Source organism: Theropithecus gelada, chromosome 9 (genome assembly GCF_003255815.1).
Source record: "Theropithecus gelada isolate Dixy chromosome 9, Tgel_1.0, whole genome shotgun sequence".
NCBI classification, from domain to species: Eukaryota; Metazoa; Chordata; class Mammalia; order Primates; family Cercopithecidae; genus Theropithecus; species Theropithecus gelada.
The window spans coordinates 99345923-99362547 of NC_037677.1; the positions used below are offsets into that span (position 1 = coordinate 99345923).

General features: G+C 45.2%; 1 protein-coding gene across 1 annotated transcript in view; it reads left to right on the plus strand.

Moving 5' to 3' along the window:
* Window positions 1-16625, plus strand: part of WBP1L (WW domain binding protein 1 like) — an 81020-nt gene that overhangs the window by 1325 nt on the left and 63070 nt on the right. The window lies entirely within an intron of this gene.

Consider the following 16625-nt stretch of genomic DNA (forward strand, 5'->3'; position numbering starts at 1 on the left):
CTCTGTTGCCCAGGCTGGAGTGCAGTGGCCGGATCTCAGCTCACTGCAAGCTCCGCCTCCCGGGTTCACGCCATTCTCCTGCCTCAGCCTCCCAAGTAGCTGGGACTACAGGCGCCCGCCACCTCGCCCGGCTAGTTTTTTGTATTTTTTAGTAGAGACGGGGTTTCACCGTGTCAGCCAGGATGGTCTCGATCTCCTGACCTCATGATCCGCCCGTCTCGGCCTCCCAAAGTGCTGGGATTACAGGCTTGAGCCACCGTGCCCGGCCTATTGGCCCCATTTTTAAATCTGTAAGCCATGGCGCCCTTGGTTGGAGGCAGGACTCTCAGAAGGCAGGTGGGATGAAACAGAGTGGAACCCCTCAGGAGGAGGAGCACTCTGAGCTGTAACAAGCTCTTGCCGTTAGGCTGGCTGGCCTGGGAGAGCAAGGCACGGATTCTGATCTGAGCCAGCTCAGGGCTTTTGACCACAGGGTGGTTCTGATGCCAATGTGGGCAGCAAATGGAGCACCCCAGCTTTTCTTGCTGGGTGGCTTGCTCTTTATCCAGGCAGAGAAGCTTGCATGTGCTGATTCCAGCTCCAGCTGGCATTTCGAAACCCTAACCAGAGCGTTACTCCTGGTGCCAAGTTGGGTGGGGTGCAGTGGGGGCAATCACCCCTCCTTCTTTGCATTTGGCAAAGCTTTATTATTCTTTTTTCTTCACTTTCTGTTCTTTTCCCCGTTTTTTTCAGAAAGGCATACATAGACACATAGCATAATGGCAAAGTCTGTACAACTTAGCGCTTGAACTTCTGTTGTGAACAAGAGCAGAAACTGAGTGCCAGCAAAAATACTTATCTTTTCCCTAGGAGTTTTAGGACTGCCTTTTCACAAATACATCTTGTTTTGCCCATTATCCTCTATTTTAAAATACTGATTAAAAAATAAGTTGAAATTCACATGACAAAAAACATTTTAAAGTGAACAATTCAGTGGTATTTAGTACACTTACAATGTTGTGCAACTACCACCTCTATCTAGTTCCAAAACATTTTCATCACCCCAGCAGAAAACCTCGTCCCTACTAAGCAGTTACTCTGTGTCTCCCTCTTCCCCCAGCCCCTGGCAACCACCAGTCTGCTTTCAGTCTCTATGGATTTATCTATTCTGGATATTTTATATAAATGGGATCCTACAATATGTGGTCTTTGTGCCTGGCTTCTTTCACTTAGCGTTATGTTTTCAAGGCCTATTCACATCGTAGCATGTACTAGTACTTCATTCCTGTTTATGACCAAGTAACTTTCCGTTGTCTGTATACCACAATTTATTTATGCATTGAAGCACCTAATTTTTCTTTAGGATATGTTTGTGTATACTAGAAATACCATGTGAAAGGAATGGAGCTCATTTTCTAGCCCAGCGTATTCCCTTTTCTAGGGTTGGGACCCTTCTGTTTTAGCCTTTGTTGGAGTTGTTTTTCCAGTGAAAATCATAAACTGGAAGGAGAAATACATTTTCTTTGTTTACTAGAAAAGTTATAGTCCTCAGACAACAAAATATAGAATATAGTAAACACAGAATTTACTTTTCCTTTGCGCGTGTCTGTTTCTATAAGTATCTTGAAAAGGCTGTCCCCAATAACCAATAAATGACATCGGTAGAGGGTTGGTTTAGGAATGTCAGAGCCTTTGGAGATGGGCTGGTCAAAGATAGGAACTAGATCCACTTTTTCAGCAAGGGGAATGGTGGAAAGTGGAGGTTCCTACTAGGTCATGGAGCCTGGGAGGTGTTGTGAAGATGTGGAAGGGGATTGTTAATATTGTATCCTAATTGCAGTTTGCAAACCACAGGCTGCTTTCTTGTATCTCTGGCACTTCTAATACTTAATTTTGGGGACAGGTGTCTTTTGTACTTTGTTGCATTTGGATGAATGCTAGCACTGACCAACAGCTGTTACGTGGTTACAATTCCTGCAGAGGAGGGAAAGTTTTTGTAATGAGCGGTGGCCCTCTTCCTAACCAGCGCCCACATACCCTCACTCCTGACACTCCCCATACACTCCCACCCCTCACCTTATACCCTGTGTCTTTCTGTCCGGGACTACTAGATATCTATAGTGAGATTTCTGTTTTGAATTTTAACCTTCGGAATGCAAGTTGCTATATAATTATTAACTCTGAATCCACCACAATTTAGTCAATGTATTTTTTGGGTTTTTTTTTTGTCTGGGGGGAAAGGGTTGCTTGTACAAATCAGTAAGGAAAAAAAATCCCAAGGCCGTTTTGGCACAGTGCTACTTCAAGTACCCACTGTCCTTAATTCAACAGTGAAGTCCAGCTAACTTTGAATTCAGGAGGACTTACTTGTACTCATTCTGTGTCGAATAATGATATCTGTACCTTACTGCATTTCTCCCACAAAATTGATCTACTTAAAATCTTTTCTTTTTTTGTTTTTACATATACATTTACTATCATAAATAAATGATATTGGGCAACTTGCTTTCCCTGTTACCAGTTCTGCATTGAAACAGCCATTTCTTGTTATGCAGGCAGGCCCTGGAAAGTTCATCATCTAGTTCATTCTGTGGTTAGGAACTTAGACTTAATTCTCCTATAGGTTATGACATTACAGCTCACAGACGTGAATGCTTAAATCTATAAAGAATGAAAAAGGACGGGCGTAGTGGCTCACTCCTGTAATCCCAGCACTTTGGGAGGCCGAGGCAGGCAGATCACAAGGTCAAGAGATCAAGACCATCCCGGCCAACATGGTGAAACCCCGTCTCTACTAAAAATATAAAAATTAGCCAGGCATGGTGGTGTGCGCCTGTAGTCCCAGCTACTCGGGAGGCTGAGGCAGAAGAATCTCTTGAATCTGGGAGGTGGAGGTTGTGGTGAGCCAAGGTCATGCTGCTGTACTCTAGCCTGGTGACAGAGTAACACTCCATCTCAAAAAATAAAAAATAATGAGAAAACAATAGAGGCTCCAACAGCCTTGGCATTTGTTTCCTGCAGTTAGATTATGATTGAGATACATAGAGTTTCTTTTGGTTGTTTAGATTTAACCAGAATGTTTGTTTTTGTCATTGTTGTTTTTGTTTTGTTTTTGAGACAGGATCTCACTCTGTTGCCCAGTCTAGAGTGCAGTGGTGTGATGTGATCTTGGATCACTGCAGTCTCGACCTCCCAGGCTTAAGTGAGCCTCCCACCTCAGCCTCCTGAGTAACTGGGACTACAGGTGCATGCCACCACACCCTGCTAATTTTTGTGTTTTTCTGTAGAGATGGGGTTTCGCCATGTTGCCCAGGCTGGTCGTGAACTCCTGGGCTCAAGCGATCTGTCCATCTCAGCCTCCCAGAGTGTTGGGATTACAGGTGTGAGCCACTGTGCCCGGCCTAAACAGAATATTTGACTATGTTATTTAAAATAATGTTTTGGGCCGGGCGCGGTGGCTCACGCCTGTAATCTTTGCACTTTGGGAGGCCGAGGCGGGCGGATCACGAGGTCAGGAGGTCAAGACCATCCTGGCTAACACGGTGAAACCCTGTCTCCACTAAAAATACAAAAAAATTAGCTGGGCGCAGTGGTGGGCGCCTGTAGTCCCAGCTACTCGGGAGGCTGAGGCAGGAAAATGGCGTGAACCCGGGAGGCGGAGCTTGCAGTGAGCTGAGATTGCGCAACTCCACTCCAGCCTCGGGGACAGAGTGAGACTCTGCCTCAAAAAAAAAAAATAAATAAATAAAATAAATAAATAAATAAAATAATGTTTGGTAGAAATGTCTTTTTTCATAGGGTAACTCAGCCAGTGGTTTAGGGACACATCTCTAGAGATGCAGTCCTTACCTTTCCTTTCCTTTGCCAAGCTTAAAACTTCGAGCTGGATGGGGGCCCCAGTTCCTGCTATTTTTTCCCACCTAACCCTCAATGGTATACCCTTTGGTTCCCACCTCACCTTACTCACCCCCATTGCCCAGTTTTCAGTCTGGAAGCCCTATTTCATTCTTCTTTCTTTTCTTTCCTTTCTTTTCTTTTCTTTTTTAGATGGAGTCTCGCTGTATCACCCAGGCTGGAGTACAGTGGTGTGATGTGTGCTCACTGCAAGCTCCACCTCCCAGGTTCATGCCATTCTCCTGCCTCAGCCTCCCGAGTAGCTGAGACTACAGGTGCCCGCCACCACGCCTGGCTAATTTTTTTTGTAATTTTAGTAGAGACGGGGTTTCACCATATTAGCCAGGATGGTCTCGATCTCCTGACCTCGTGATCTGCCCGCCTCGGCCTCCCAAAGTGCAGTGATTACAGGCGTGAGCCACCGCGCCTGGCTCCATTTTCCTTTCTTTCAAATGGTATGTCAGTGCCAATCGCCATCATTCCTTCTTGTACAATAGTAGGATGCGAGACTTCCAGATTCTAATCCCTTTTACCTCACCTTCTTAGTGCATTTGATATACCAAAGTGTAAAATCAGCACCTTGAGTTTCTGTAAACTCTTTCAGTAGAATTCAGTAGGCATGAAAGAATGGACATTTACTGAAACGTCTACTCTTTGCAGCAGGCTATTATTGTTGGGCTCTGGGAACCATCAAATGAGTGTGGAATCCCTGTTCCCCAGTAGCTGGTAATCTTGTGGCAAGAACAGATAACACACACGGTGAATTGTAATCCAGAGGTTTTGCTGAAATGCAAGTACAAACAAAGGACTGTCAGAGCAACTGATTCTGCTAGGGCAAGAGGAAGATGGGGTGCTAGGAAGAACTTCATTAAGGAAAAAGCATTTGTTCAGGACTTTAAAGGTTGATAAGGATGAGTAGAATATCTATGAACCAGGAAAGGGAAAAATGGATTCCAGTGTGGAAGAATGAAAATGGAGAGTGTGTTTGGAGGTAGCATGTACTCTGTGGCAGAAGCTTTGTGTGTGTATGTGTGGAGGAGTGTGGAACTGGGGGAGGCTGGAAAGGGAGGCTGTTGTCACATGGTCAGGAGGCCTTTCATCCATTCATCTAAGGCTGTACCATCCAGTAGAACTTTCTGTGATGCTGGAAATGATCTCTCTCTGTGCCATCCAATTCAGTAGCCACTTAGCCAGGTGGCTGCTGAGCATTTGAAATGTGGCTAGGATAACTGAATTTTGAAGCATATTTAATATTTATTTGTTTATTTACATATTTTTATTTTTTAGAGACAGGATCTTGCTCTGTTGCCCATAGAGTTTCTGTAGCTGGAATGTAGTGGTGTAGTCATAGCTCACTGCAGCTTTGAACTACTGGGCTCAAGCGATCCTTCCACCTCAGCCTCCCAAGGAGCTAGGACTGTAGGTGCGTGCCACCACACCTAGCCCTATATTTAATTTTTTTTCTTCTCTCTTTTATTTTATATATATATATATATATATATATGTGTGTGTGTGTGTGTGTGTGTGTGTGTGTGTATATATATGTATTTAAAATAGAGATGGGAGTCTCACCATGTTGCCCAGGTTAGTCTAAAACTCCTTGGGCTCAAGTGATCCACACTGGCCTCTCAAAGTGTTTGGATTACAGGCGTGAGCCACCACACCTAGCCTAATTTTTTTTAGTTAAAAATTTTTTTAAAGAGAGGAAGTCTCACTGTATTGCCCAGGCTGGTCTTGAACTCCTTGGCTAAAGCGATTTTCCTTCCTCAGCCTCCCAAAGTGCTGGGATTGTAGGCGTGAGCCATATGCCCGGCCCTCCATATTTAATTTTTTTTCTTTTCTTTTTTTTTTTGAGATGGAGTTTCGTTCTTGTTTCCCAGGCTGGAGTGCAACGGTGCAGTCTTGGCTCACTGCAACCTTTGGCTTGGCTCACTGCAACCTTTGGCTCCTGGGTTCAAGGGATTCTCGTGCCTCAGCCTCCCAAGTAGCTGGGATTACAGGCACTGCCAACACGCCTGGGTAATTTTTTTCATACTTTTTTGTAGATACGGGGTTTCACCATGTTGGCCAGGCTGGTCTTGAACTCCTGACCTCAGGCGATCGGCCTGCCTTGGCATCCCAAAGTGCTGGGATTACAGGCATGAGCCACTGTGCCTGGCCGCCCATATTTAATTTTTATATCAACTTTATGGAGATATAATCAGGTCAGACGCAGTGGTTCACACCTGTAATCCCAGCACTTTGGGAGGCTGAGGCGGATGGATCATTTGAGGTCAGGAGTTCGAGACCAGCATGGCCAACATGGTGAAACCCCATCTCTACTAAAAATACAAAAATTCTTGTGCACCTGTAATCCCAGCTACTCAGGAGGCTGAGGCAGGAGAATCGCTTGAGCCCCGTAGGTGGAGGTTGCAGCAAGCCTAGATCGTGCCACTGCACTCCAGTCTGGGCAATAGAGTGAGAGACCCTATCTCAAAAAAAGAAAAAAGAAAAGAAACTTTATTGAGATAATTTACATGCCAAAAAATTCACCCTTTTAAAAGTATACATAAATTGGTGTTTCAGTATAGTCACAGAATTTGTGACTATCAGTGCTAATTTTAGCATATTTTCTTTATTTTTATTTTTTATTTTTTATTTTTTATTTTTTATTTTTTTGAGACAGAGTCTGGCTCTGTCGCCCAGGCTGGAGTGCAGTGGGGCGATCTCCAGGGTTCAAGCGATTCTCCTGCCTCAGCCTCCTGAGTAACTGGGACGACAGGCATGCACCATCATGCCCGGCTAATTTTTGTATTTTTTAGTAGAGACTGGGTTTTGCCATGTTGGCCAGGCTGTTCTCAAACTCCTGACCTCAGGTGATCTGCCCGACTTGGCCTCCCAAAGTGCTGGGATTACAGGTGTGTGCCACTGTGCCCAATTAAGGTTTTCTTTTTTTCTTTTTCTTTTCTTTTTTTTTTGGTTGAGACAGGATTTCCCTCTGTTGCCCAGGCTGAAGTGCAATGGTGCAATCTCGGTTTACTGCAATCTCCACCTCAAGCAAACCCCCTATCTCAGCCTTCCTAGTAGCTGGAACTACAGGTGCACACCCACACTCAGCTAATTTTTGTATTTTTTGTAGAGATGGAGTTTATCATGCTGACCAGGCTGGTCTTGAACTCCTGGGCTCAAGCGATCTGCTCACTTTGGCCTCTTAAAGTGCTGGGATTACAAGTGTGAGCCACCACACCCGGCCAGTGTGATATTTACTTATAATAATTTAAACTAAATAGCTGTATGTAGATAATGACTATATATTGGGGGATATGATCTAACAGCTTTCCAGAGTAGGGGTTTGGTACAGTCAAACATAGTGGTCATGTCATGGGCTCTGGGGTCAGACCACCTGAGTTCCAAACTTTATACTATCCTTGAGCAAGTTACATAACCTTTTTGTGCCTCAGCTTCCTCATCTATAAAATGGGAATTGTACTAGTGTGGGGTTGTCATGAGGTGAAAAGACATAATATATGTAAAGCTCTTGGAATATACTCAGTGATTATTAAGTATAGTAATAATGATCACCATCATTGCTATTTGCATTCCTCAGAGTGTATTATGGTTTGTAAGTTAGTATCAACTCCCCAGACTAACTTCAGGAACTGAGATCTGGAGATTTTGCAGGTGACTTTCTTGATTCTGTTCTATGTCTGAATTTAGGTTTGGGGAGAATTTTGTCCTTCCAGAGGACATTAGTCACTGTCACAGCTTGGGAGTGCCACTGGCATCTAGTGGGTGGAGGCCAGGGATGCAGCTTAGCATCCTGGAATGCTCGGGACAGCCCCCCACGGCAGAGACTTTTCCAGCCCAAAATGTCAGTGGTGCCGAGGTGGAGAAATCCTGGCTTAGTGGGACCTGCTGTGGCCTTACCAGGTCCTGTTCATTATCGCAGAGCTTGGGGTCAGCCTTCTTGCAAGAACAACATAGCATTGTGAAGTGTAGGAAATTACCTTGGACAGCAGGTTTTCGGTGGGACGGTTTGAAGCTTTGATATGCCGAATCTCACTGCCTTTCAGGTTTGTTGATGTATGTGATCAGTCAGCTCTGTCTTGTCAGCCAACATCAAACATTTTGAAAAAAACACATTTTTTTGGTCTGTGATTCAGTAAGCAGGTGAGCCTCCCTTATTTACCCCATCTTGAACTTTCTTTCCTCTTGCTTTGATCTGCTATGTGGTTTTATTTTAAGAACATGATTTGCTTTGGTCCCAGTGAAAACCTGCTGGTCAATTACTTTATTTGCTCAGTGTCCTCCACAGTCCTGCAACCAATCAGAACTGAGTCATGTTCTTAGAACTTTTTCCTTTCCCCATTCTAAGTCCTGGCTCTATTTTGATTTTCGACCTCAGGAACGTTGGTTTGCTCTCACACACGTTTAGCCTGTGGAAATCATTAGGTGTTCTCAGGGTCTGCCACAAGAGAAGCTAAGTGTCCTGGACCTCAGGATGGCTGTGTCTCAAGGAGAGTCCTCTTTTCAGGCCCCTAGGAGGCAGCTCATCTGTGGATGTTTGAGCCGGTGGGTCTTTGTGGATGCTGTGGGTATCTTGCGTGGCTTTGGATTCAAAACTTCACCTGTCTTTTGAATGCCTGTCCACCCATACCCTTGAGAGGACCTCTTCCCTTCCTGCCGTCAGCTATTAGGGCTAACACTTGGGAGATCATCAGGTTCCAGGTGGTAGAATGGCTTGGATTGGTTCCTTGCTCCTACTACCCCAGACATGGACATCACTGGGGCCGCTGATCCCACTGTAACTGCACAGCCAGTAAAAGCAGCCACCGAGTGATGGATTCTCCTGCTTCCGCCTCCCAAGGAGCTAGGACTACAGGCACATGCTGCAGCAACAGAGGTGGTGGCCTGTCTCCTTGGTGGCATACAGTAGACAGGCTGAGGTCTCCCTTTTGAACCATCCTTTTCAGTTCCACTAGGTGGAGCAAAGTCTGGCCTGAAAACTGCATGCTATGTGGAAACCACAAACAAACAAACACAAGTAAATCCAGAACATTGCAACCTGGGAGGTCAAGAAAGGGGAAACAAATCCCATCCTATTGAATTTTAAGGCGTGTTGATATAATTCTGAGCTTTCCTGATGTGGGGATTAAGTAGGTCATCCTCTCAGACTTGCAGATCGCCTGTCTTGCATGGTCTGGGTTTTTGGGATATGCTTGCTTACTCAGTTACATTCCCATAGCTCTGGTTTATTTACTTTTGGTTTTCTCCTTTCCACACTTTCTTCTGTGGGAAATCAGAGGAGTTGTTTATCTTCTGCTCCTGGTACTGTTGTTCTCACAGTGCCAAAGCTAAGTTTTGATTCAAGATCTCAGGTGTTTAGAATAATTTAACTTAAACATTTTTGGAAGAGGTAAAAATAAATGTAAGATGTTACAAGACTGTTTGTGGCTTGGAAGGGTGGGTCCTAGAGTGGAGAGTTATGAAAACATGTCTGTTTTGATTTTTAAATATCTAGCAAGACAAATGTTACACTGTAACACTTTTATTACACATCCTGTCAGATCAGAGGCATGCATTCATGGAGAAAATATTCGTATTTTTCAGAATTCTACATGTTGCTTTTTGGTTTGCCATTTCCTAATTTATTTTCCTCATTTAAAATCCCACCTGGCAGTTTCATCAAACACAGAAACAACAAGCAAAAAAACCACAACTTAGTTTATTGATCAGATTTAAATATTTTTCTCTCTTAGTGGTTCATTTGGGAGAAGAAATTACTATTTGGCTTTCTACACCAGGATGTTGGAATATTGTAGCTCTTTGGAACTTGAATACAGAATTGAATAGTGTGAGTTCATCCTGCTTACTCCTTTCTCTTTTTTTTTTTTTTTTTTTTTTTGAGACGGAGTCTCGCTGTGTCACCCAGGCTGGAGTGCAGTGGCGCGATCTCGGCTCACTGCAAGCTCCGCCTCCCGGGTTTACGCCATTCTCCTGCCTCAGCCTCCGAGTAGCTGGGACTACAGGCGCCCGCCACCACGCCCGGCTAGTTTTTTGTATTTTTAGTAGAGACGGGGTTTCACCATGTTAGCCAGGATGGTCTCGATCTCCTGACCTCGTGATCCACCCGCCTCGGCCTCCCAAAGTGCTGGGATTACAGGGTTGAGCCACCGCGCCCGGCCACTCCTTTCTTTTTCCTTGGATAATTTGTCTTTAAGTTTTGCAAATCCATTTGCTACATTTGGGAGGGGGTGAGGAGCATAAAACCCACCCCAGTGTGATCTGGCACAATGGCTGACTTTCCATTTTTCTTCCTTAGAGCTGATTGCTGCTTTTCTTTGAGCTTTAAGCCTTTTTTTTTTTTTTTTTTTTTTGAGATGAAGTCTTGCTCTCATCCAAGCTGGAGTGCAGCGGTGTGATCTCAGCTCACTGCAACCTCCGACTCCCAGGTTCAAGCAATTCTCCTGCCTCAGCCTCCCTAGTAGCTGGGACTACAGGCACATGCCACCATGCCTGGCTAATTTTTGTAGTTTTAGTAGAGATGGGGTTTCACTGTGTTGGCCAGGCTGGTCTCGAACTCCTGACGTAACCTGCCTGCCTCGCCTCCCAAAGTGCTGGTGCTGGGATTACAGGCATGAGACATCGCGCCAGGCCCCTTTTTAATTTTTTTTAATTTTTTTATTTTTAGAGATAGGGTCTTGCTATGCTGCCCAGGCTGGAGTACAGTGGCACAATCATAGCTCACTGCAACTTCGAACTCCTGGGCTCAAGCGATTCTCCTGCCTCTGCCTCCCAAGTAGCTAGGACTATAGGCACACACTACAGTGTCCAGCTAATTTTGTTTTATTTGTTTATTTTTTTATTTATTTATTGAGACAGAGTCTTGCTCTGTCACCCAGCTTTAAAATACCTTTCACCTTTTTTTTAAGAGATGAAATCTGTCTCTGTCGCCCAGGCTGGAGTGCAGTGGCACGACCTTGGCTCAATGAAACCTCCGCCTCCTAGTTCAAGCCATTCTCCTGCCAACCTCCCCAGTAGTTGGGATTACAGGCATGCACCACCATGCCCACCTAATTTTTGTATTTTTACTAGAGATGGGGTTTCACCATATTGGCCAGGCTGGTCTTGAACTCCTGACCTCATGATCCACCCGCCTTAGCCTCCAAAAGTGCTGGGATTACAGGCATGAGCCACCGCTCCTGGCCTTGTTTTATTTTTCGTAGAGGTAGGATCTTGCTATGTTGCCCAGGCTGGAGTACAGTGGTAATTCACAGGCATAGTCATAGTGCACGGCAGCTTTGAATCCCTGGCCTCAAGTGTTCCTTCTGCCTTAGCCTCCTGAGTAGCTAGGACTATTACTTTTTTTTTTTTGAGATGGAGTTTTGCTCTGTTGCCCAGGCTGGAGTGCAGTGGCACGATCTTGGCTCACTGCAACCTCCACCTCCTGGGTACAAGCAATTCTCCTGCCTCAGCTCACTGAGTAGCTGGGATTACAGGCACACACTACTACGCCTGGCTAATTTTTGTATTTTTATTAAAGATCAAGATTTCACCATGTTGGCCAGGCTGGTCTCAAACTCCTGATCTCGAGTGATCTGCCTGTCTTGGCCTCCCAGAGTGCTGGGATTACAGGCGTGAGCCACTGTGCCCAGTCTACATTCTTTTTTAATTACACAAAAACAACACATGCTCATAACAGTGTTAAATAATAGAAAGATTAAAAAATGTTGGCCGGGGCTGGTGGCTCACGCCTGTAATCCCAGCACTTTGGAAGGCTGAGGCAGGCCGATCACGACCATCCTGGCTAACATGGTGAAACCCCGTCTCTACTAAAAATACAAAAAATTAGCCAGGCGTGGTGGTGGGCACCTGTGGTCCCAGCTACTCGGGAGGCTGAGGCAGGAGAATGGCTTGAAGCCGGAAGGCGGAGCTTTCACCGAGCCGAAATTGCACCATTGTCTTCCAGCCTGGGTGGCAGAGTGAGACTCTGTCTCAAAAAAAAAAAAATATATATATATATAGTTTAGAGTAGAAAGTGAAAGTTTGTGGTTTGGTATGCATTTTTGGTGGTTTTTCTGCTTATGCTGCATATTCATAGATATATTAATATTCATACATAAACTTTATGTATATATACAGACATATATATATACACACACACACATACACACACCCACACATATATACAACCATAAAATTGTTTGGTACAGGTAGGGTTCTTTATTTGTTTTAAAAACAAAAATGTGGGCCGGGCGCGGTGGCTCAAGCCTGTAATCCCAGCACTTTGGGAGACTGAGGTGGGCAGATCACTTGAGCCCAGGAGTTGGAGACCAGCCTGGGCAACAGAGCGAGACTCTGTATCTTTGAGACAGAGTCTCGCTCTGTTGCCCAGGCTGGAGTGCAGTGGCACAGTCTCAACACAGTGCGGTTTCTGCCTCCTGGGTTCAAACAATTCTCAGACCTCAGCCCCATGAGTAGCTGGGATTACCAACGTTTGCCACCATACGTCGCTAATTTTTTTGTATTTTTAGTAGAGACAAGGTTTTGCCATGTTGGTCAGGCTGGTCTCAAACTCCTGGCCTCAATGATCCATCCCCTTTAGCCTCCCAAAGTGCTGGGATTAAGACGTGAGCCACCACGCCCAGTCCAATTTTTAAATTTTTTGTAGAGACAGGGTCTTGCTATGTTGCCCAGGCTGGTCTTGAATTCCTGGCCTCAAGTGCTCTTACCTCAGCATCCCAAGTAGCTGGGATTACAGGCACAAGTCACCGCACCCAGCGATACTATTATTCTTGTTTGCACGTCATTGTGCTCTCCTGCGAGAAGAGTGATGGGCTCACCACCAATGCAGATGGGCGCTATTTGTCAAGTATAGGAGTCGTCACCCATCTTGACCACAGGGCTAGACCACATGTAGCTCTGTCTGCTGTCGTACACAGTACTGTGCTGCATTGAGGGGGATCCTTGACTCGTGTCCCCAACCTCCATTTGGCATTTCCTGTTCTGAGGGGAAGATAGTTTCTGAGTCTTTTTTTTTCTTTTCTTTGATACAAAGTTTCCCTGTGTCACCCAGGCTGGGGTGCAGTGGCACGATCATAGTTCATGGGAGCCTGACCTCCTGAGTTCTAGCGATCCTCCCACCTCAGCCTCCTGAGTAGCTGGGACGATAGGCATGCACCATTATGCCCAGCTAATATTTGTATTTTTAGTACAGACTGGGTTTCACCATGTTGGCCAAGCTGGTCTTGAACTCCTGACCTCCAGTGATCCTCCTGCCTCGGCCTCCCAAAGTGCTGGGATTATAGCATGAGCCACTGTACCTGCCCCCACCTTTTTTTTTTTGAGACAATCTCACTCTGTCACCCAGGCTGGAGTACAATGGCATGATCTCAGCTCACTGCAACCTCTGCCTCCCAGGTTCAGGCGATTGCCCTGCCTCAGCCTCCTGAGTAGCTGGGACTACAGGTGCCTACTACCATGCCTGGCTAATTTTTTATTTTTAGTAGAGACGGGGGTTCCCCCATGTTGGCCAGACTGGTCTCGAACTCCTGACCTCATGTGATCTGCCCGCCTTGGCTTCCCGAAGTGCTGGGATTACAGGTGTAAGCCACCACGCCCAGCCCCCCTTTTTTTTTTTTAATAACAGTTTTATTAAGATCTAATTCACAGACCTTAACATTCACCATTTTCAAGGGTATGATTAAGTGGTTTTTAGTATATCCACAAGGTGTGTCACAGTCACCACTATCTTAATTTCAGAATATTTTCATCATTCCAAAAAGAAGCGTTATAGCCATTAGCATTCATTCCCCTTATTTTCCTCCCTCCAGTCCCTGGCAACCACTAATGTACTTCCTGTTTCTATGGATTTGTCTATTCTGGACATTTCATATGAATGGAACCATACACCATGTGGTCTTTTATGACTGGTTTTCTTAAAACTTAGCATGTTTTCAAGGTTCATCCATGTTGTAGCATGTATCAATACTTTATACATTTTTACGGTCAATTAATGAAGGGTCCAGCCCTACAGGGTTTAGCGGGTGCTCTCCCCATGTGCGGAGACGAGAGATTGTAATAAATAAAAAAAGAGAAAGAGATAAAGAGAAAGCAACTGGGCCTGGGGAACCACTACCATCAAGATGCGGAGACCGGTGGTGGCCCTGGCTGGGCTCGCTGATATTCATTGCATACAAGACAAGGGGCAGTGTAAGGAGGGTGAATCTTCTAAGTGATTGACAAGGTGAAGCAAGTCACGTGATTACAAAATAGGGGACCCTTCCCCTTTAGGTAGCCGAAGCAGAGAGAGGAGGCAGCATACGTCAACGTTTTCTTCTCTGCACTTATAAGAAAGATCAAAGACTTTAAGACTTTAACTATTTCTTCTACCGCTATCAACTACGAACTTCAAAGAGGAACCAGGAGTACGGGAGGAGCATGAAAGTGGACAAGGAGCGTGACCATTGAAGCACAGCACCACAGGGAGGGGTTTAGGCCTCCGGATGACTGCGGGCAGGCGTGGATAATATCCAGCCTTCCACAAGAAGCTGGTGGAGCAGAGTGTTCCCTGACTTCCAAGGAAAGGAGACTCCCTTTCGTGGTCTGCTAAGTAACGGGTGCCTTCCCAGGCACTGGCGTTACTGCTTGCCCAAGGAGCCCTCAAGAGGCCCTTATGTGGCCGTGACAGAAGACTCACCTCTTGCCTTCTAGGTCACTTCTCACAATGTCCCTTCAGCACCTGACCCTATACCCGCCGGTTATTCCTAGGTTGTATTAGTAATACAACAAAGAGTAACATTAAAAGCTAATGATTAATAATGTTTATAATAATGATTGATAATTGTCCATGATCATCTCTATATCTAATTTGTATTATGACTATTCTTATTCTAACTATTTTCTTTATTATACTGAAACAGTTTGTGCCTTCAGTCTCTTGCCTTGGCACCTAGGTACTCTTTCGCCTACAAATTAATACTCCATTTTATAGATAGACTTCATTTTATTTATTCATCAGTTGATGAACATTTGAGCTGTTTCCACTTTGGGACTATTATGAATAATGCTGCTGTGAACGTCGGTGTACAAGTTTTTTTTTTTTGGTTTTAGAGATGGGGGTCTTACTATATTGCCCAGACTGGGGAGTAAGCTATTCACAGGCAAGATCATAGCTCACTGCAGCCTTGAACTCCTGGGCTCAAGTGAATCCTCCTGCCTCAGCCTCCTGAGTAGCTGCAACTACAGGCATATGCCACTCTGCCTGGCTTGATGTACAGGTTTTTATGTGGACTTGTTTTTAATTATCTTGGGTGTATACCTAGGAGTAGAATTGCTGGGTTATTTGGTAATGCTGTGTTTAACTTTTTGAGAGACTGCCAGACTTCTCTGAAGCAGCTGCACCATTTTATACCCCCAACAGCAATGTATGAGAGTTCCAATTTCTCCAACACTTGTTATTGTCTGTCTTTTTAATTATAGCCATGCTAGTGGGTGTGAAGTAGTTTCTCATTGTGATTTTGATTTGCATTTCCCTAATGACTAGTAATGTCGATTTTTTTTTTCCTGTTCTTATTGGCCATTTGTGTATCGTCCTTGGAGAATTCAATCCTTTGTTCATTTACCCTTATCTGACTCAGGGGCCAGAGGTCTTCCCAGTGAGTGATGCCCAGGGTGAGGTTTTCTTTTAAACTGGGCTCTGTCAGGGCTCCGGCATTTCCAGACTTGGCTATGTTCCTGCCTAGTCTTATGACCCTGGGCCACTTAACCTCTCTGAGCCTGCCTGCTTGCTTTGCTTTGCTTTGCTTTGCTTTGCTCTTTTCTTTTCTTTTCTTTTCTTTTCTTTTCTTTTCTTTCTTTCTCTCTTTCTCTCTCTCTCTCTCTTTCTCTCTCTCTTTCTCTTTCTTTCTCTTTCTTTCTTTTTTTTTGAGATGGAGTTTTGCTCTTGTTGCGCAGGCTGGAGTGCAATGGCACGATCTCGGCTCACCGCAACCTCTGCCTCCCGGGTTCAAGCGATTCTCCTGCCTCAGCCTCCCGAGTAGCTGGGATTACAAGCATGTGCCACCTGATTTTTGTATTTTTAGTAGAGACGGGGTTTCTCTATGTTGGTCAGGCTAGTCTCGAACTGCTGACCTCAGGTGATCACCCACCTCAGTCTCCCAAAGTGCTGGAATTACAGGCGTGAGCCACCGCGCCCAGCTGAGCCTTCCTTATTTCTATCAGCATTGCCCAGAGACTGCTCTGAGGCCAGCCATTCCTTGATAAGAGACCTATGTGGTCAGAGAAGTCTCCCCTCTCATTTGGGGAGTCTTAATGCGTATGCTTACAGTTCAGCTTCTGAACAGTCACACAGTTAGGACATCTATATGAAACCTTTATCCAATATATAAATTGCAAATGTTTTCTCCCGTTCTGTTTTGCCCTCACTTTTTTTTTTTTTTTTTAAGATGGAGTCTCGGCCGGGCGCGGTGGCTCAAGCCTGTAATCCCAGCACTTTGGGAGGCCGAGACGGGCGGATCACGAGGTCAGGAGATCAAGACCATCCTGGCTAACACGGTGAAACCCCGTCTCTACTAAAAATACAAAAAACTAGCCGGGCGAGGTGGCGGGCGCCTGTAGTCCCAGCTACTCGGGAGGCTGAGGCAGGAGAATGGCGTAAACCCAGGAGGCGGAGCTTGCAGTGAGCTGAGATCCAGCCACTGCACTCCAGCCTGGGCGACAGAGCGAGACTCCGCCTCAAAAAAAAAAAAAAAAAAAAAAAAAAAAAAAAAAAA